Raw genomic sequence first — 22,372 nt, 5'->3', positions numbered from 1 at the left:
AGTCATCCCATTACTGGGCGTACCCAAAGGATTGTAAATCATGCTGCTATAAAGACACATGCACACATATGTTTATTGAGGCACTATTCACAATAGCAAAGACTTGGAACTAACCCAAATGTCCCTCAATGATAGACTGTATTAAGAAAACGTGGCACATATACACCATGGAATACTATGCAGCCATAAAAAAGGATGAGTTCATGTCTCTTGCAGGAACATGGATGAAGGTGCAAAGCATCATTCTGAGCAAACTATCGCAAGGACAGAAAACCAAACACCACATGTTACCACTCATAGGTGGGAATTGAACAATGAGAACACTTGGACACAGGGTGGGGAACATCACACACCAGGGCCTGTCAGGGGTGAGGGGAGGGAGGAGGGATAGCATTAGGAGTTATACCTAATGTAAATGACGTGTTAACGGGTGCAGCATACCAACATGGCACATGTGTACATAAGTAACAAACCTGCATGTCGTGCACATGTACCCTAGAACTTAAAGTATAATTAAAAAAATAAAAATAAAAAAAGAAACCAGAAAGCATGTTGTTACTTATATCTATATGTATTTAAAAATATTGTGACACCATGATAAAGAAAATATTGGCATGGAAATTGAACCTGATAAGCAGCATGAGCTGTCTTCAATTCTTTAGTTGTTTTTCCCTCCTCCAAACCAATTACAATTTAGTACAGTAAATTACTCATTAGACAATGACATGAGCATGATTTCACTTTAGGGACTATTTATTTGGTGTTCGGTAGTAATTTAATTTTTTAAAAAATAAAATATGCAGAGAAAGCCAAATTCACATAAAAGTTTATGGTAAAATGGAGATCTCAATCTTTTCGGGCCATTGCTACTTTAAACTATGTTTTAGAGCTGGGCAAGATCTGTTTTATGGGCTGAAGTGACACAAATCCCATGATCTCATGTGATCCACTGAGGTATGATAATTTAAGCATGATGGATTCTCTTTTCAGATTGTTGTATTTTCTTCTCTGGTAAGCTCTGTTTGATACTCAAAAACAGCAAATGTGAAAGAGTGCTGATGAATTTAATTACGTTTGTGATTTCTAAATGCATGAGTCATGATTTCAGCATCATGTCTCTCCTAGGAAATCTTAGCTCTGCAGAAAACAGATGCCTGCGAGCTCCATCGTGTCTTTATTTATAATGTGAGCTTCTTGGGGGACATGACTAATATTTTGATGTCCTCATGATGACTAAACTCTACATAGTGATGTTAAATTACATTTGGGGAGTAAATGAATGACTTTATGCCAACTTTAGTACAAAGAAGCAATCGCGAGAAGTCATGTATTAGCTATTATGCCGTTCACAGCTGATTTCTCATTGGTGCTACTAAACACTGAAAAAATAAATGATATACCCCGTGGGACTAAAGGTTTATCTTACTCTTTAGACCCTCACAAACAAATCCCATACTTTGTGATTGAGGTTTAGATAAGTTGATTCGTGACACCTTGTTGAATGCATAGGGAGCATGTGGTAGAGTAATTCAGAACCACGGCTTGGCAGTGAGATAGACCAGTCTCTGCCATTTCCATCTCTGTGATCTTAAACAATTTCTTGATCTCTCTAAGACTCAGTTATCTCAACTGCAAACAAAGGTAATAATAGCATATGTCTCACTAGGTATTTGTAAAAATTAAATGAGTTAATATGTGGAAAGTGCTAAGCACTGTATCTGGCAAAAACTAAATATTTAATAAATGATAGATGGTAATTACCACCCAGCACTATGGTGGCATACCAAGTGAGTACAAAGTGAGTATAAAGAAAAACCAATCTTGGCTTCTGCTCCGAGACTTTGCCATCATTTGAATAGGCCGATATACACATAAGAAAGTAAAATCCAAAAACACGTTGAGGGAGTGTTTTTGCACACCATAGGAAATGGCTACTTATAATTTCAGAGAAGAGAAAGAGCAAAGAAAATAGATGTCAGAAAAGGAATTACAAAGGGTGATGAATGTGAAGTGAGCCAAAAATTGAATTGAACAGAATTTCAATAAACTGAGAATGAAATATGGGCTGAAGGAAAGACACTGAGTGAACAAGAGTTTGAAAGCAGTGGTGAGCATAGCCTGCATGGGAGTTAGTGAGGTGGAAGACTGGTTGAAGTGGGGCCTCCTTTTGAAAGCAGATGAAGATCCTTTCAGCTATGAAGTGATTCTAAATAGAAAGGAAGATAGACAGGAAGAAAGTTTTATTTCTTTTACAAAAAATTAACATTTATTTTAGTACACTGAGGCAGAATATCAAAGAATAGTTTTAAGGAAAATTAATACGTATCTTATGCATTAGTACAACAAATAGCAAATTATAATGTTACCAACAGTGGAAGAAGTTGAGTTGTGATGCCATGTCTGAGGACTCAGCCAGTCCTACAGAGTTTGGAAGCTGGATGACCCTTGAGAATTGTTCCTAATTGGGTGATGGGCCTGGGACTTTATACCCTACATTGATTAATCACTGAATGTAGGCCATTGTGACCATGATGTGTGACTGTGTGAGGTGGCTCCCTGAGCCAAGCCAGTCCCTAGAAGGAGCTGAGAGCTGAGGGCCACCTTCTGACAGTAATCCACGCATGTGGGGGAATAAAAGCTCCATTTCCAGAGGAGGATTTGGACAACACGCACAGCATCTACTGCAGTTGTCAATACAATACTTTTAAAGGAGACAAATGTAGAATAGTGAGAATGGTGACTTAAGATCTAGTCTAATTATTTCACTCCCATTCTTCCTATCCTTAATTTAAGGCTCTTCCTTCTATAGCATTATAATGGGAAAAAGAAATTAATACAAAAAGAGCTTCTGCAGAGCAAAAGAAACTATCCGCAGAGTGAAGAGGCAACCTACAGAATGGGAGAAAATTTTTGCAATCTATCCATCTGACAAAGGACTAATATCCAGAATCTACAAAGAAGTTAAACAAATTTACAAGAAAAAACAACCCCATCAAAAAGTGGGCAAAGAATATGAACAGACACTTCTCCAAAGAAGATATTTATGTAGCTAACAGGCATATGAAAAAATTCTCATCATCACTGGTCATTAGAGAAATGCAAATCAAAACCACAGTGAGATACCATCTCACACCAATTTTAATGGTGATCATTAAAAAGTCAGGAAACAGATGCTGCAGAGGATGTGGAGAAATAGGAATGCTTTTACACTGTTGGTGTGAGTGTAAATTAGTTCAACCATTGTGGAAGACAGTGTGGCAATTCCTCTAGAATCTAAAACTGGAAATACCATTTGACCAAGCAATCCCATTACTGGGTATATACCCAGAGGATTATAAATCATGTTACTAAAAAGACACATGCACATGTATGTTTATTTTGGCACTATTCACAACAGCAAAGACTTGGAACCAACCCAAATATCCATCAATAATAGACTGGCTAAAGAAAATATGGCACATATACACCATGGAATACTATGCAGCCATAAAAAAGGATGAGTTAATGTCCTTTGCAGGGACATGGATGAAGCTGGAACCCATCATTCTCAGCAGACTTACACAGGAACAGAAAACCAAACACCACATGTTCTCACTCATAAGTGGGAGTTGAACAGTGAGAACACATGGACACAGGGAGGAGCCTGTTGGGGTGGGGGCACTGGGGGAAGAATAGCATTAGGAGAAATACCTAATGTAAATGATGAGTTGATTGGTACAGCAAATCAACTGGCACATGTGTACCTATGTAACAAACCTGCACATTGTGCACATGTACCCCAAAACATAAAGTATAACAAAAAAAAATTCACTCCAAAAAAATTTGCGAAATTAAAATTGAATAAAAAGACCCAAATGGTGTCTCTACCATGGTTTCTTGAAAACACCAAATGTGATTTCAATTCATATGCAGCAGAATCTTTTAAAATCCTTTTTCCCCATGTTTTTCTTTAATATCTCCTATGAATGTGGGCTACTTCTACTTTCCTCTCCTGACTTCCATCAGTGATTCAAACCCAGCCCTGCTGCTGTGGTCTCACCTTCCCTCTTTGTAGATCTATTCCAGGCTTCTCCACTGGGTACTCTATTTGCTGTCAGCAAACATCCTTCCCACTAGTTTGTGTTCCTCTCTAATTCCTTTCCATCATTAACCTGGTATTTTACAGCCAACGTCCAAGAGCATATACAGCAGACACAATTGTATGCTGAAGGTTGTTTCCTCTCTTGTCCCTGTTATGTCCCTAACACATTACTTATTATTGGAATGATCTATTTGTGTTTAGTTTCCCCATAGTTTCTTTGTAGTGTCACTCTCAATAGATACTAAATGAATGTATTGGACATCTGTAAGCTCACCATTTACTCTGGCCATTTCTGTGGCAGCCATTTTTGCACAGGTATAACCTGGCAGCAACTTGCTTCTGTTATATCATGTGTCTCTTGATATCAGCCTCTGGGCTTCTATAATACTGTGATGCAGAACTCTGTCTTCCATTCATTCATGAGCAATATGAAAGCACAGGACAGTCAATACTCAAAAGGACAGCCCTGGACCAATGAGAGATGGAGCTGGTAAATAAGTGATGCCTTTCTCCAGTGGACAATTCTGGGGTACACTCTATGTGGCTCATCAGAAGGACCCTGTGAGATTGAGTCAGTTTCCCACAGTGGCGAACCATCTGAGAAGACACTCTTGTGTTGACTTTGCCTCCTTCCTGGTCTTCCTGTTTCCTGAGATCACTTTCCAAACAACATATCTGCACATAAATTCTTATCTCGGTCTCTACTTTCTGGAAGAACTGAGAGAAAAGATAAAGGCAATGAATGAATGAATGAGTCACTATAGAACAGAACCCTAAGGCAGGGACAGTGTTCTCAAGTAATCAAGGAAACTGCAAGAATTAATTCTTTGATAACTTCAGAGAGGTAGAAAGAGCAGTATTTTTCCAATTTTCTATCTAACACAAAATACTCTAGATACAAATGCAGACCTCTAATTTAGACTCTGTGTGTGTGTGTGTGTGTGTGTGTGTGTGTTCTAGTTAGTTGGAATGCTTTAGACCTTAGAATTGAATTTCTAGATAGAGTTTCTAGACTGCTTCTGTCAAATTTTTCCTGGGGATATGTGTGTGGGGTGGAAGCAAGAAGAAAAGGGGTTAGATCTGTATCTTACAAGGCTTTTGCCAACACTGATGACTTAAAAGCAAAAATTAAATCACTATCCTTTCCTTCAGATAAAGAAATGATAAAGCGGGTTATCTTGGACAATCTAAATTAACTCTTGCAATTTTGATAAACTACCACCTGCCTTTGAGCATTTACATAGGAGATACAAACTTTCATATGATAAAAAAAGTTTATCAAAAATTTTTGCCATCTCCTTTCAAAGTGATTTTTTCAGACTGCTCACTTAGAGAGGCTTAATTTTTCTAAGCTATTGAAATTGGTGAAGGGTGAACATGAACATGACACTGACAGCTAGAATTAGACTTCTTGCAATGAGATCTGATGGTCTTTTCCAGGTGCACCCACCTTCCCTTCCTCTCACTCCATACTCACGAATTTATCTCCCATATTTTCCAACATTGCTTTCTGGGTATGCATTTTAGTATCCTGAATCAAAAAAGATTAAAATTATCTGAAAACCACACTATAAAATCAGCTCTGAGTACAATACTCTATTGAAATGTGTATTTAGTAAACATGAGAAGTGCAAATAGAACTAGATTCTTATGAATGCCAATTTGGAGGAGAGCTGCTCTACCTGCCTGCTGGCTAATCCACAAATATTTGACAATTGCTATGTGGGAAGCGTTGTGTTAGGGCCATAGCAATCACAAAGACCTTGAGTAATCCTTCCCCCATGGTGAATTCTCCTTGTACAAAAGTTAAGCACACTGAGATTTAGTGAGTCACTCCTGTTGTTTTTCACTAGGTTTGATGGGGCTTATGCTGTTGCTCTGCTTTAGCTAGAAAGTGAAGAGACATATCTCACTCTTTCTGCTCCTTCCTCCTTTCTTTTGTGTCCCTCCCTTTCCATTTCCCTTTTTTTCTCTCTCATTTTGCTTTTGAAGAATAAAGTATTGGAAGTAGACATGGTGGTTTCAGCAACGATTAGTGTCAAGTCAGAAGCTGTGAACTCCATGTACTCTGAATGATTAGGGCTAAAAGAAACCCTGGGTTGGCAACCGGCTGAAGCAGCCACATCTGGCAGAGGAGGGATGGGAGGTGGACAGCAGCCCTTTGTTTGGGCAGTTGCAGGGACAAGTAGCAAAGAAGACTTGCCCACAGGAGGGTTTGTCACAGGTGACATAGCCCAGCAGGGAAGTAGAACTGGAACTGTCCACACACACCTGTGCTTAACGCAGCTGTTGCCAGAATGCATGCCAGCATTCCAGGGCTAGCACCCCAGATGCAAACTCAGTCCCAACTTGCATCAAAGAAAACGTAGAATAGCTGCAAAATTACTGTCAGGCTTCTGAGTCCAAGCCAAGCCATCACATCCCTTGTGACTTGCACATATACGCCCAGATGGCTGAAGTAACTGAAGAATCACAAAAGAAGTGCAAATGCCCTGCCCCGCCTTAACTAATGACGTTCTACCACAAAAGAAGTGAAAATGGCTTGTCCTTGCCTTAAGCAATGACATTATCTTGTGCCTGGCTCATCCTGGCTCAAAAAGCTCCCCCACTGAGCACCTTGTGACTCCCACTCCTGCCCACCAGAGAACCCCCCTTTGACTGGAAATTTCCTTTACCTACCCAAATCCTACAAAACAGCCCCACACTTATCTCCCTTTGCTGACTCTCTTTTCAGACTCAGCCCACCTGCACCCAGGTGATTAAAAAGCTTTATTGCTCACACAAAGCCTGTTTGGTGGTCTCTTCACAGGGATGCGCATGACATTTTGGTGCTGTGACACGGATCAGGGGACCTCCCTTGGGAGATCAATCCCCTGTCCTCCTGCTCTTTGTTCCATGAGAAAGATCCACCTACAACCTCTGGTCCTCAGACCGACCAGCCCAAGGAACATCTCCACCAATTTTAAATCTGATAAGTGGCCTCTTTTCACTCTCTTCTCCAACCTCTCTCACTATCCCTCAACGTCTTTCTCCTTTCAATGTTGGGGCCACCCTTCAATCTCTCCCTTCTCTTAATTTCAATTCCTTTCATTTTCTGGTAGAGACAAAAGAGACACATTTTATCCGTGGAGCCAAAATGCCGGTGCCGGTCACGGACTGGGGAAGGCAGCCTTCCTTTGGTGTTTAATCATTGCAGGGACACCTCTCTGATTACTCACCCACATTTCAGAGGTGTCTGACCACGCTGCGGGGACACCTATCTTGGTCCTTCACCCTTAGCAGCAAGCCCCACTTTTCTGGGGGAGGGGCAAGCACCCCAACCCCTTCTCTCCCTGTCTCTATCCCTTCTCTGCTTTTCTGGGGGAGGGGCAAGAACCCCGACCTCTTATTTTTGTACCCCAACCTGTTATTTTTGCACCCCAACCTCTTATTTTTGTGCCCCAATCCCTTATTTCCACACCCTGACCCCTTTCCTGCTTTTCTGGAGGGCAAGAACCCCCGAACTCCTTCCCTCTGTGTCTCTACCCTCTCTTTTCTCTGGGCTTGCCTCCTTCACTATGGGCAACCTTCCACCCTCCAGTCCTCCTTCTTCTCCCTTAGCCTGTGTTCTCAAGAACCTAAAACCTCTTCAGCTCACACCTGACCTAAAACCTAAACACCTTGTCTTCTTCTGCAACACTGCTTGGCCCCAATACAAACTTGACAATGGCTCTAAATGGCCAGAAAATGGCACTTTCGATTTTTCCATCCTACAAGACCTAAATAATTCTTGTGAAATGGGCAAATGGTCTGAGGTGCCTGACATCCAGGCATTCTTTTACACATCGGTCCCTCCCTAGTCTCTGTTCCCAATGCAACTTGTCCCAAATCTTCCTTCTCTCCCTCCCACCTGTCCCCTCAGTCCCAACCCCAAGCATCGCTGAGTCTTTCCAGTCTTCCTTTTCTACAGACCCATCTGACCTCTTCCCTCCTTGCCAAGCCGAGCTAGGTCCCAATTTTTCCTCAGCCTCCGCTCCCCCACCCTGTAATCCTTTTATCACCTCCCCTCCTCACACCTAGTCTGGTTTACAGTTTCGTTCTGCGACTAGCCCTCCCCCAACTGCCCAGCAATTTCCTCATAAAAAAAGTGGCTAGAGCTAAAGGCATAGTTAAGGTTAATGTTTCTTTTTCTTTATCTGACCCCTCCCAAATCAGTTAGCATTTGGGCTCTTTTTCATCATATGAAAAACTTAGCCTAATTCATGGCCTGTTTAGCAGCAACCCTGAGACACTTTTCAGCCCTAGACCCTGAAAGGTCAGAAGGCTGTCTTATTCTCAATATGCATTTTATTTTATTACCCAGCCTGCTCCTGACATTAAATAAAGCTCCAAAAATTAAATTCCGGCCCTCAAACCCCACAACAGGACTTAACGAACCTCGCCTTCAAGGTATACAATTAGGCAGCCAAGTAGCAACTTATTTCTGAGTTGCAATTCCTTGCCTCCACTGTGAGACAAACCCCACCCACATCTCCAGCACACAACTCCAAATGCCTGAACCACAGCTGCCAGGGGTTCCTCCAGAACCTCCTCCCCCAGGAGCTTGCTGCAGGTGCTGGAAATCTGGCCACTGGACCAAGGAATGCCCGCAGCCCGGAATTCCTCCTAAGCCATGTCCCATCTGTGCAGGACCCCACTGGAAATCGGACTGTTCAACTCGCCCGGCAGCCACTCCCAGAGCCCCTGGGGCTGTGGCCCAAGGCTCTCTGACTCCTTCCTAGACCTTCTTGGCTTAGTGTCTGAAGACTGACACTGCCCCATCGCCTTGGAAGCCTCCTGGACCATCACAGATGCTTTGGGTAACTCTTACAGTGGAGGGTAAGTCCGTCCCCTTCTTAATCAATATGGAGGCAACCCACTCCACATTACCTTCTTTTCAAAGGCCTATTTCCCTTGCGTCCATAACTGTTGTGGGTATTGACGGCCAGGTTTCTAAACCTCTTAAAACTCCCCAACTCTGGTGCCAATTTGGATAACATTCTTTTTTAGTTATCCCCACCTGCCCAGCTCCCCTATTAGGTCAAGACATTTTAACTAAATTAGCTGCTTCCCTGACTATTCCTAGGCTACAGCCACACCTCATTGCTGCCTTTTCCCCCAGTTCAAAGCCTACTTCACATCCTCCCCTCATATCCCCCCACCTTAACCCACAAGTATAGGATACCTCTATTCCCTCCTTGGCGACTGATCATGCACCCCTTACTATCTCATTAAAACCTAATCACCCTTACTCCACTCAACACCAATATCCTATCCCGCAGCATGCTTTAAAAGGATTAAAGCCTGTTATCACTCACCTGTTATAGCATGGCCTTTTAAAGCCTGTAAACTCCCCTTACAATTCCCCAATTTTACCTGTCCTAAAACCAGACAAGGCTTACAAGTTAGTTCAAGATCTGCACCTTATCAACCTAATTGTCTTGCCTATCCACCCCGTAGTGCCAAACCCATATACTCTCCTATCCTCAATAATTCACAACCCATTATTCTGTTCTGGATCTCAAACGTACTTTCTTTGCTATTCCTTTATACCCTTCATCCTAGCCTCTCTTTGCTTTCACTTGGACTGACCCTGACACCCATCAGGCTCAGCAAATTACCTGGGCTCTACTGCCACAAGGCTTCACAGACAGCCCCCATTACTTCAGTCAAACCCAAATTTCTTCCTCATCTGTTACCTATCTCAGCATAATTCTCGTATAAAAACACACATGCTCTCCCTGCTGGTCACGTCCAGCTAATCTCCCAAACCCCAATCCCTTCTACAAAGCAAAAGCTCCTTTCCTTCCTAGGCATGGTTAGTGAGGACAGAATTCTTACACCAGAGCCGGAACTGCGTCCTGTAGCCTTTCTGTTCAAACAACTTGACCTTATTGTTTTAGCCTAGCCCTCATGTCTGCACGCAGCACCTGCCACTACTTTAATACTGTTAGAGGCCCTAAAAGTCACAAACTATGCTCAACTCTCTACAGTTCATGACTTCCAAAATCTATTTTCTTCCCCCAACCATCGCTCAGGACAATGCTTATGCTGATAAGTTAGCTAAAAAAGCAGCTAGCATTTCAACTTCTATCCCTCATGGCAATTTTTCTCCTTCACATCGGTCACTCCCACCTACTCCCCCGCTGAAACTTCCACCTATCAATGTCTTCCCACACAATGCAAATGGTTCTTAGACCAAGGAAAATATCTCCTTCCAGTCTCACAGGCCCGTTCTATTCTGTCGTCATTTCATAACCTCTTCCATGTAGGTTACAAGCTGCTAGCCTGCCTCTTAGAGCCTCTCATTTCCTTTCCATCGTGGAAATCTATCCTCAAGGAGATCACTTCTCAGTGCTCCATCTGCTATTCTACTACTCCTCAGGAATTTCTCAGGCCCCCTCCCTTTCCTACACATCAGGTTGGAGGTTTTGCCCCCACCCAGGATGGGCAAATTGACTGTACTCACATACCTCCAGTCAGGAAACTAAAATTCTTCTTGGTCTAGATAGACACTTTCACTGGATAAGTAGAGGCCTTTCCCACAGGGTCTGAGAAGGCCACTGCAGTCATTTCTTCCCGTCTGTCAGACGTAATTCCTCGGTTTGGCCAGTTTTGCCTCGCACAAGGTCTCTTCTTCCTCTGTGGATCCTCTACCTACATGTGTCTACCTGTTAATTGGACAGGCACATGCACACTATTTTTTCTTACTCCCCAAATTCAGCTTTCAAATGGGACTGAAGAGCTAGCTCCCTGTTCCCCTCATGACACTGACACGACAAAAAAGAGTTATTACACTAATTCCCCTGCTGGTTGGTTTAGAACTTTCTGCCTCAACTATTGCTCTCGGTACTGGAATAGCAGGCATTTCAACCTCTGTCATGACCTTCCGTAGCCTGTCTAATGACTTCTCTGCTAGCATCACAGACATATCACGAACTTTATCAGTCCTCCAGGCCCAAGTTGACTCTTTAGCTGCAGTTGTCCTTCAAAACCACTGAGGCCTTGACTTCCTCACTGCTGAAAAAGGAGAACTCTCTATATTCTTAAATGAAGAGTGTGTTTTTAACCTAAATCAATCTGGCCTGGTGTATGACAACATAAAAAAACTCAAGGATAGAGCCCAAAAACTTGCCAACCAAGCAAATAATTATGCTGAACCCCCCTGGGCTCTCTCTAATTAGATGTCCTAGGTCCTCCCAATTCTTAGTCCTTTAATACCTGTTTTTTCTCCTTCTCTTATACAGACCTTGTGTCTTCCGTTTAGTTTTTCAATTCATACAAAACTGCATTCAGGCCATCACCAATCATTCTATGAGACAAATGCTCCTTCCAACAACCCCACAATATCCCCTCTTACCACAAGACCTCCCTTCAGCTTAATCTCTCCCACTCTAGGTGCCCACGCCACCCCTAATCCCACTTGAAGCAGCCCTGAGAAACATCGCCCCCTCTCCATACCACCCCCCAAAAATTTTCGCTACCCCAACACTTCAACACTATTTTGTTTTATTTTTCCTGTTAATATAAGAAGGCAGGAATGTCAGGCCTCTGAGCCCAAGCCAAGGCATCGCATCCCCTGTGACTTGCACAGTATATGCCCAGATGGCCTGAAGTAACTGAAGAATCAAAAAGAAGTGCAAATGCCCTGCCCTGCCTTAACTGATGACATTCCACCACAAAAGAATTGAAAATGGCCGGTCCTTGCCTTAAGCGATGACATTATCTTGTACCTGGCTCATCCTGGCTCAAGAAGCTCCCCCATTGAGCACCTTGTGACCCCCACTCCTGCCCTCCAGAGAACAACCCCCCTTTGACTGGAATTTTCCTTTACCTACCCTAATCCTATAAAACAACCCCACACTTATCTCCCTTTGCTGACTCTCTTTTTGGACTCAGCCCACCTGCACCCAGGTGATTAAAAAGCTTTATTGTTCACACAAAGCCTGTTTGGTGGTCTCTTCACACGGACGCGCATGACAATTACTTGCATGTTAACAGGAATAAAAGTGAGTAGAAGAAATGAAATAATTCACCCTTGATATGTCTCATTAAAACTTTGGAATGACTTTTCATTCCACCTGATTTTTCAGATTTTATTCTCACAGATGAAGAAAAGTTTTTAATGTCACAAAATGTTTGATTGAAGAAGTAAACGACATTGAGTAACTGACACTTTCAGACACTAGGTTTTATCTTTTGGACAGGAGGCAAGTTAATCTCAAGGAGTCAATTGCATCTTCCAACAAAGCAGGAAAGTATCAAAATATTTACAAACATGAAACAAATATTTTTTGTTTCAGGCAACAATGTTCTTGGTCTAACCTTTGAAACTTAAGGATGTCACAGTAAATACTAATCTTTCTCCATGCATAAAATTTTATTGTTGAATTTATGCAACAAATATTTATTGAGTACCTGCCCTGTGCTAGGCACACAGCTGTTACTTGTTAATTTGCTACAATATTAGGAAAATATGCAATCAGACTTTGACCAAAATCATTTATGTTTTTGTTTTGTTTTTCTTTAACAGAAAAGGTAGAGAAAATAATTCCAACACAACTCAAAGCACTGTGAAGAGACATTCGAATGAGCTTGGTAGGCAATAAGCCTAATAGAACACACACATGAAAGAGACCAAGACACCTCTCTATGACAAACCATGGGCCTTTGGCATTTTTTTTCTCTTCTCATCTTTATGACAACCACAGTAATTAAGGCAACAGTAGGGTCTTAGGGTTAAAAGCAATTGGAAATTAATTTCATAATATCTATTAGTATTCATGTTAGGATGTTTAAAATGCTGTTGAGACTCATTGTTTAATGCACTTTTTTAAGCGAAATAAAATTTAAGAGTTAAAATGTTTTCATGTAAACTTGCTCTTATAAGCTTATTTTTCTTAAACCACTTTAGGCATGATTAACATTCAGAAAGTTGTACATAGTTAATATACACAACTTGATGAGTTAGGAGATAAGTATACACCCATGACATTATCCCAACAATCTATGCCATAAACATATCCCTAACCTCCAAAATTTTCCTCTCACCCTTTTTGCTAGTTATTATTATTCATGTGTGTTTACACTTAAGATCTACCCTCTTAGCAAATTTTTACGTATACAATACAGTATTGTTAACTGTAGGCACTATGCTGGACTGATCTCTAGGACTTGCATAACTGAAATCTTGCACACTTTGACTAATCTCCCCATTTCATCTTCTCTCAAGCCTGGGTAATCACCATCCTACTCTCTGCTGCTATGAGTTTGTCTATTTTTGATTCCTGATATAAGTGGTATCATGTGGTATTTGTCCTTCTGTATCTGGCTTATTTTACTTAGTATACATCTTCCAGGTGCATCACGTTGTAGCAAATGGCAGGATTTCCCTTTTCTTAAGACTGAATATTTCATTGTATGTATATACCATGTGTTCTTTATCATTTCATCCATTGATGAATATTTCGGTTGCTACTGTGCTTTCACTATTGTGAATAATACTGCAGAAGGTACAGATGCATACAGACAACGCATGAAGGTGAACATGGAGGTGCAGATATCTCTTTGAGATTCTGATTTTGATGCCTTTGGATAGATACCTAAAAATGGGATGCCTGGATCATACTGTAGTTTCATTTTTAATTTTTTGAGGAAATTCCATACAGCCCTCCATAAGAGCTGCACAAACTTACATACCCACCAGCAATGTACAAGGTTTGATCATATATAAATGGATTTATTCCTGGACTCTTTATTCTGTTTTATTGGTCTGTCTGTTTTTATGCTAGTACCATACTGTATTAATCCATTCTCATGCTGCTTTGAAGAAATACCGAAGACTGGGTAATTTGTAAAGGAAAGAAGTTTAATTAACTCGTAGTTCTGCAGGACTGGGGAGGCCTCAGAAAACTTACAATCATGGCAGAAGGGGAAGCAAACACATCCTTCTTCACATGGCAGCAGAAAGAAGAAGGGCAGAGTGAAGGGGGAGAAAAACCCCTTATAAAACCATCAGATCTCACAATAACTTCCTATCACGAGAACAGCATGAGGGTAACCTCACCCATGTTTAAATTACCTCCAACCAGGTCTCTCCCACAACATATGGGGAGTATGGGAACTATAATTCGAGATGAGATTTGGGTGGGGACAGAGCCAAACCATATCATTGACCCAGTCCCTCCCAAATCTTGTTATCCTTACATTTCACAACACAATTATGCCCTTCCAACAGTCCTCCAAAGTCCTAACTCATTTCAGTATTAACTCAAAGTCCAAGTCCAAAGTCTTGTCCGAGTCAAGGCAAGTCCCTTCTGCCTATGAGCCTGTGAAATCAAAATCAAGTTAGTTTCTTCCTGGATACAAAGGGGGTACAGGCATTGGGTAAACATACTTGTTCCAAATGAGAGAAATTGACCAAAACAATGAGACTACAGTGCCCATACACGTCTAAAATTTAATAGGGCAGTCATTAAATTTTAAAGTTCCAAAGTGATCTCCTTTGATTCTGTGTCTCATATGCAGGGCACACTGATGCAAGAGGTGGGCTCCCCTGGCATTGGGCAGCTCTGCTCCTGTGGCTTTGCAGGGTACAGCCCTGCTCCTGGCTGCTTTCACAAGCTAGTGTTTAATGTTTTCAACTTTTCCAGGTGCATGGTGCAAGCAGTCAGTGGATCTACCATTCTGTAGTCTGGAGGACAGTGGCCCTCTTCTCACAGCTCTGCTAGGCAGTCCCCCAGTGGGGTCTTTGGGTGGGGGCTCTGACCCCACATTTCCCTTCCATGCTAGCCTAGCAGAGGTTCTCCATCAGGACTCTGCCCCCTGCAGCAACTTCTGCCCAGACATCCAGGCATTTCCATACATCCTCTGAAATCCAGGCAGAAGTTCCCAAACCTCAGTTCTTGACTTCTGTGCACCCACAGGCTCAACACTACATGTAAGCCACCCAGGCTTGTGGTTTGTACCCTCTGAAGCAACAGCCTGAGATGTACGTTGACCCCTTTTAGCCATAGCAGGGACACAAGGCACCATGTCCCAAGGCTCCACAGAGCAGGGAGACCTGGGCTCAGACCATGGAACCATTTTTCTCTCCTAGGCCTCTGGGTCTGTGGTGGGAGGGGCTGTCATGAAGGTAGGTGTCTGACATACCCTGGGGACATTTTTCCCATTGTCTTGATGATTGGCATTTGGCTCCTTGTTACTTATGCAAATTTTTGTAGCTGGCTTGAATTTCTTCCCAAAAAATCAGGTTTTCTTTTCTATCACATCATCAGGCTGCAAATTTTCCAAACTTTCATGCTTTTCTCCCTCTTGAATGCTTTGCCGCTTAGAAATTTCTTCCATCAGATATGCTAAATCATCTCTCTCAAGTTCAAAGTTTCACAGATCTCTAGAGCGGGGCAAAATGCTGCCCCTCTTTGCTAAAGCATAGCAAGAATCACCTTTATTCCAGTTCCCAACAAGTTCCTCATCTCCATCTGATATCACCTCAACCTGAACTTTATTGTTCTTATCACTATCAGCATTTTGGTCAAAGCCATTCAACGGGTATCTAGGAAGTTCCAAACTTTCTCACATTTTCCTGTATTCTTCTGAGCTCTCCAAATTGTTCCAACCTCTGCCTGTTACCCAGTTCCAAAGTCCCTTCCATATTTTTGGGTAGTGTTACAGCAGTGCCCCACTCTCTGTAGTAGCAGTTCACTGTATTAGTCTGTTCCCATGCTGCTGTGAAGAAATACCCAACACTCCATAATTTATAAAGGAAAGATGTTTAATTGACTCACAGTTCTGCAGGGCTGGCAGGCCTCAGCAAACTTAAAATCATAGCAGAAGGGGATGCAAATATATCCTTCTTCATATGGTGGCAGCAAAGAGAAGTGCAGAAGAAGCAGGGGGAATGCTCCTCATAAAACCATCAGATCTCATGATAACTCACTCACTATCATGAGAACAGCATGAGGGTAACTGCACCCATGATTAAGTTACTTCCCACAAGGTATCTCCCATGACGTGTGGGGATTATGGGAACAAATCAAGATGAGATTTGGGTCGGGACACAACCAAACCATATCACATACTGTTTTGATTAGTCTAGCTTTGTAACATACTTTTATGTAAGAAAACATACTGTCTCCAGATTCTTTTCTTTTAGAAACAGAGTCCTGCTCTGTCACTCAGGCTGGAGTACAGAAGCATGATCTTAGCTCACTGCAGCCTCCACTCCTGAGCTCAAGTGATCCTCCCACCTCAACTGGGACTATAGGTGTATACCACCACACCCAGCATATTTTTTATGTTTAATTTTGTAGAGACAGGACCTCACTGATTTGCCCAGGCTGGTTGTGAACTCCCGGACTCAAGCAATTATACCATCTCAGCCTCAAAAATTGCTGCAATTATAAGCTTGAGACATGGATTTCTGGCCTTCAGGTTTCTTCTTGCTCAAAATTGCTGTGGTGATTCAGGGTCTTCTGTGGTTCTACATAAATTTTAGATTCCCATATAATAAATGCTGCTGGGAGAACTGGCTAGCCATATGCTGAAAATTAAAACTGGACCCCTTCCTTACACCTTATACAAAAATTAACTCAAGATGGATTAAAGACTTAAATGTAAAACTCAAAGCTATAAAAACTCTAGAAGAAAATCTAGGTGATACCATTCAGGACATAGGCACAAAGATTTCATGATGAAATTGCCAAAAGCAATTGCAACAAAAATAAAAATTGACAAATGGGATCTAATTAAACTGAAGAGCTTCTGCACAGCAAAATAAACTATCATCAGAATGAACAAGCAACCTACAGAACAGAAGAAAATTTTTGCAACCTACCTATCTGACAAAGGTCTAATATCCAGAATCTACAAGGAACTTAAACAAATTTACAAGATAAAAACATGTAACCTCATTAAAAAGTGGGCAAAAGATATGAAGAGACACTTCTCAAAAGAAGACATTCATGTGGCCAACAAACATGAAAAGAAGCGCAACATCACTGAACATTAGAGAAATGCAAATCAAAACCACAATGAGATACCATCTCACGTCAGTCAGAATGGCGATTATTAAAAACTCAAGAAACAGCAGATGCTGGCAAGGTTGAGTAGAAATAGGAACGCTTTTACATTGTTGGTGGGTGGGAATGTAAATTAGTTCAACCATTGTGGAAGACAGTGTGGCAATTCCTCAAATATCTAGAACCAGAAGTACCATTTGACCCAGCAATCTCATTACTGGGTATATACCCTAAGGAATAGAAATCATTCTACTACAAAGATATATGCACATGTATGTTCCATTGCAGCACACTATTCACAATAGCAAAGACCTGGAATCAACCCAAATGCCCATCAATGATAGACTGAAAAAAGAAAATATACATATACACCATGGAATACTATGCAGCCATAAAAAGGAATGAGATCATGTCCTTTGCAGGCACATGGATGGAACTGGAAGCAATTATCCTCAGCAAGCTAGTGCAGGAACAGAAAACCAAACACCATGTGTTCTCACTTCCAAGTGGGAGCTGAACAATGAGGACATGTAGACGGCACAGGGAAGGGAACAACACACACTGGGGCCTCTTGGATAGTGGGATGGGGAGAGGGAGAGCATTGGGAAAAATAGCTAATGCATGCTGGGCTTGATACCCAGGTGATAGGTTGATAGGTTCAGCAAACCGCCACGGCACATGTTTACCTATGTAACAAACCTGCACATCCTGCACATAAACTCTGGAACTTCAAATTAAAATTAAATTAATAAAAAAGATTTTTAAAATGCCATTCAACTTTTAATAGGGATTGCACTGAATCTGTAAATCATGCTGGATAATATAAACATTTTAACATTAATTCTTCTAACCTATGAACATTAATTTATTTCCATTTATTTGTGTCTGCTTTAATTTCTTTCATCAGTACTGTATAGCTTTCAACGTACAAGTTTTCAGTGAACCTCACTGAGTAAGCTTATTCCTAAGATTTTTATTCTTTTTGATGCTATTGTAAAAGGCAAAGTTTATTAATTACCTTTTGGGATAGTGTGCTGTGTCTAGAAATGCAATTGATTTTTGTATATTGATTTTGTATCCTGCAACTTTACTGAATTTATTATTTTTAACCATATTTTTGTGAAATATTTAGGGTTTTCTATATATAAGATCATGTCATCTGCAAACAGAGATAATTTTATACTTCCATTTTTATTTAGATGCCGTTTATTTCTTCTTTCTTAATTGCTCTAACTAGGACTTGCAGTACAATATTTAACAGTAGTGTCAAGAGTGAACATCCTTGCCTTGTTCCGGGTCTTGTTCTAAATCTTTTCCGATTTAGATTTTCACTACCATGTTAACTGTGGGATTTTTACTGTAGTCTTTATTATGTTGAAATAAGTTCCTTCTATATGTAACTTGTCTATATTGAAAGAGTGTTGAGTTTTGCCAAATGCATTTTTTGCATCTATTGAGATAATTGTTTGATTTTTATCCTTTATTCCATTAAGACATCACTGAAACTCCCATTGAACAGCTACTTCCCATTTCCCACTTTCCCAGCCCCCGGCCAGCACCATTTTACTCTCTGAGTGTAAGTCTGGCTATTTTAAATATGCAGTCTGTTTTCTATGGAGGATGTAGCATCAGGCCCAAACAATGCTTTAAATGTGAATTGGAGAAGGCTTTCTCAAACTTAAGAATTTTTAAAGTTAGTATATGTTTAATATATCTATAAGAAGTAAAATAAATATAAAACCATTTTTGTAAATTTTACAAACCAAAATAGTAAACATAAAATCACACACAATGAAAATTTTAGTCACAATGATTAGGGACTCAGAATTAAAAGATATATGATAAAATAGTTACAACTCTTACTTTCATAGGGAACAAAATTCTTTATGACTGCTTCGATGCTGACTTGTGCTCTTTATATACAGTAAAAAATATTTCCTTTAAAGGTCTTCTTTCATGGCATTCTTCTTGCAAAACATGCAAAGAGATTTGGGGTTCAATAATTGGGCTTCATCAAGCTCCACTAAAACCAACCAATTCTCAACTCACGTGTCAAGATTTCATTTAACCAACCAATCATTTTTCCTTGTGAAAAGTTCTGGCTTTTGCTCCTGTGAGTTCTGCCCTTGTCTTTGTATTTTCTTCTGCATAAATAAACCCTCAGTGTTTTAAAGTAATTGCCTCAGAGTTATTCTTTAACAGTTAATCCAAACACATCTTCCTGCAGACCGGCCCTCTCTGATTTAAATCAGATTTTCTCTGTCCTCTCAGACAGAAACCACGGCAGAGCACTTGTTCAGTCTCCAAGTCATTATGTTTTATTAGTCAAGTTTAATCATATTCTTAAATTAAATGCCATCAAGGATATTAAAAAGACCACACTTTTTAATGATCGTACACTTGTTTAAGATATTGTTGCGTACAAAAAATTATTTTAAAATTTAGTTTTAAATTGTAAATAATGGGGTTTGATATCAAAATGTCTTCCCTTTTCTCATATTTTCTGTTTGGAGAAATTCACATCATTGTAAAAATACAAGTTTTTTGGCATCAATGATATAGGCTTCATAAATATTATCACGTCTATCTTTTTTTAAAATTCTGAATTGCTTTGCTGCTTTCAAGGACATTATGTGTAGAGAATTTTGACTAACACATCATTTCACTTAAAACATTGAGGCACATTAGAACTTAGAAAATACACTTCAATAAATACAGCTTTGAAATATTTTTGGCTTGTATTCTGTAATTTACATCTTTATTAATAGCACCAACAGTTTCTATATGAGCACACACTGCATCTAATTGGGTTTTAATGGCATAATGGCAATGACTGGACTTTCCCATTGTGTATTCTGTAATGGTTCAAATTTGCATTTAGTAAATATGTTTTCAAAACAATTCAATATTTCATTGAAGCCAATGAGTAATAATCATATAGCCTTTCAATAATGTCAGAAAAGAAAAAACTAAGTGATAGTAAAAGAGTTTTATGCTTCATTTTTTGCTACCAAGTTTAAAGAATATATATAACAAGAAATTTAGAATGCCTTAGAATATTTTTCAAGAATCTTTTGCAGCAATCATTATGTTTTCCATGTTTTCCAATTCAGATACCTTAGGATTCCAGGCTTCAAAAATTTTTTTGGTCTAGATTTATTATTTATATATAGTTTTATAAACCAACCAATATATACATAATACTTCCTCAGGATTTGGTTTTGCATTTCATTCCCTAAATAATGTGCAGTATTGCAATATTACTTATTGTCAATGTTTGTATTTCGCATACAAGTTTTGCCACAATGATCTCAAATTTGGCTTTGGTTTTCTTCTAAATGTCCACTCTCAAATACATAAAGCTTCCTGGATGACTTTCTGGATGGTAGACTTCAACTTGCCAAAAACTGAATCATGTATTAAAAGTTCAAAAACAGTATATGAATATTTTTATCACTAAATGTATAATTTTTAATTTTAACATTTATAATTACATCTATACAATATTTTAGTTTATATACAATACTACTGTTAATGAGTGTTTCGCTTTGTTCTTTTTGCTAAATTGCTATAAATGCTTCCATGTGTACACTCACTTTCCATCTTCAGTTGATTTTTAATCCCTCAAGAGTTTACAAAATAAAAAAGTGCAGAAGCACTGGAGAAAATAAACTGACCAGTATATAATGTTTTAATAATTATTCATTATTTTGAATAACTTATGTTAAATAAATTTCTGAAAATTTTATATTAGTATTGTCATTTGAAAAACTAAATTGTTTTTACTTATCCAGGCTATGTACTTAGATCAGCAGACAACATGTTTGATATAAGTCCTTTGTGATTTTCTTTTTTAATTCTTTAATAGTGGTTTTCATGTAGATTTACAGTTAATTCACCCATGTTTCATCTGAACTCTAACTGTGATTACATTCTACCTATGCTTGGACTTCCAAAGTACTTCTAAATTTTTCTAACTTTTAATCTATTTTCTCTGAAATGTTATTCGATGAATACAATAGTTGTATTTTCTTTTAAAATTGTTTTCTGACAGCAACCAATTAAAGAAAACCTTTTTTGATATCTTAAACTTGTTTAGCTCTTTATAATTTAAAACAAATTTAAATAGATTCATGTAATATCTTGCTAAATTTTATTAGAAATTAATTTTTTGTATTAACAATTGGCAATTTTTTGTAACAATAAACAATAGTTATTTAATTTGTGGATTATCACATTATAATCTGTAATTTATATGTATGCAGTACTTTGGAGATTAGCAATGACATATATTGTTTTTTTCAAAGTGATTCATATCATAAAATATTTGTACACTTAATAATTCAGAAATGCCATTCACTACAGTAAACAAATGGCAGATGAACTAAATTTTAGAATGTCTAATTTATCCATGTATTAATATTAATATGAAATTAAAACCATAAATGTTTACTAATCACTAAGTATATCAGCCATACAAACAGCATCTTATCTAGCGGCAAAGTGAATTTTAGATATGATCAGATCAAGGTTTCTGAATCATCAAACTTGCTCCTCTTTCATAAGTTAATGTGGCATGGAATTTCATTTACATATATATGTAAAATATGTGTCTTAGATGACATAATTTAGCACCATTAGTCAGAAAATTCCCATAATATGTTCATTTTTCTAGAATAAGACTCCCTCACTCTCAGAAAATTGTCAACATAGATATTTAAATAGTTCACCTTGGAAGTCAAAAGGTATAGTAAAAATACTGACATGTTACAGTATGAAGAAGATATCTGCGATGTGAGTCGTGTTCTGATGTGACGTTCTGGCGTCGTGCACAACCTGTACAATTGAACATAACAGCTCTATGAATTGGAATCTGCCCCTTAATTAAAAGATGCAAACAACAGGGAAAAATTTTACGTAATGTGTTCTTGACTGCTTGAACAAAATTGATCAGAACTCAGATAGGCAACTGTCCTGAGGCAGGCTAATCACTGCCCCTCACATAGAAATGTAACATTAGGACCAAGACAGAATTTTTTGGGGGGGTAGGTGAACCAGAAACATTGAAAACCAGACGGCAGTTACCATGTTTCACAGAATGAATAGAAAGAGCAAACAGAAAAGCCTGCACTGCAGAGTGTGGGGAAAATGTGAAGAGTCTGATGTCATCCTAGTGCCTAGTTCCAGGCCATACCAGGGGCCTGGCTGCATCTCTGACTCTGGATCTCATAGGCCAAACCTGCATTCATTGGTA

At 39.5% G+C, this 22,372-nt stretch overlaps 1 long non-coding RNA gene across 1 annotated transcript in view; it reads right to left on the bottom strand.

Annotated features, from left to right (window-relative positions):
- The window catches only part of LOC105533100, a 276,251-nt gene that overhangs the window by 84,544 nt on the left and 169,335 nt on the right, over nucleotides 1-22,372 (bottom strand). The gene's annotated exons all lie outside the window — the stretch shown is intronic.

This window comes from Mandrillus leucophaeus, unplaced genomic scaffold (genome assembly GCF_000951045.1).
Source record: "Mandrillus leucophaeus isolate KB7577 unplaced genomic scaffold, Mleu.le_1.0 Scaffold1222, whole genome shotgun sequence".
In the NCBI taxonomy this organism is placed as follows: domain Eukaryota; kingdom Metazoa; phylum Chordata; class Mammalia; order Primates; family Cercopithecidae; genus Mandrillus; species Mandrillus leucophaeus.
The sequence above is the reverse complement of the archived record's forward strand: the minus strand, read 5'-3'. Positions and strand labels throughout refer to the sequence as shown.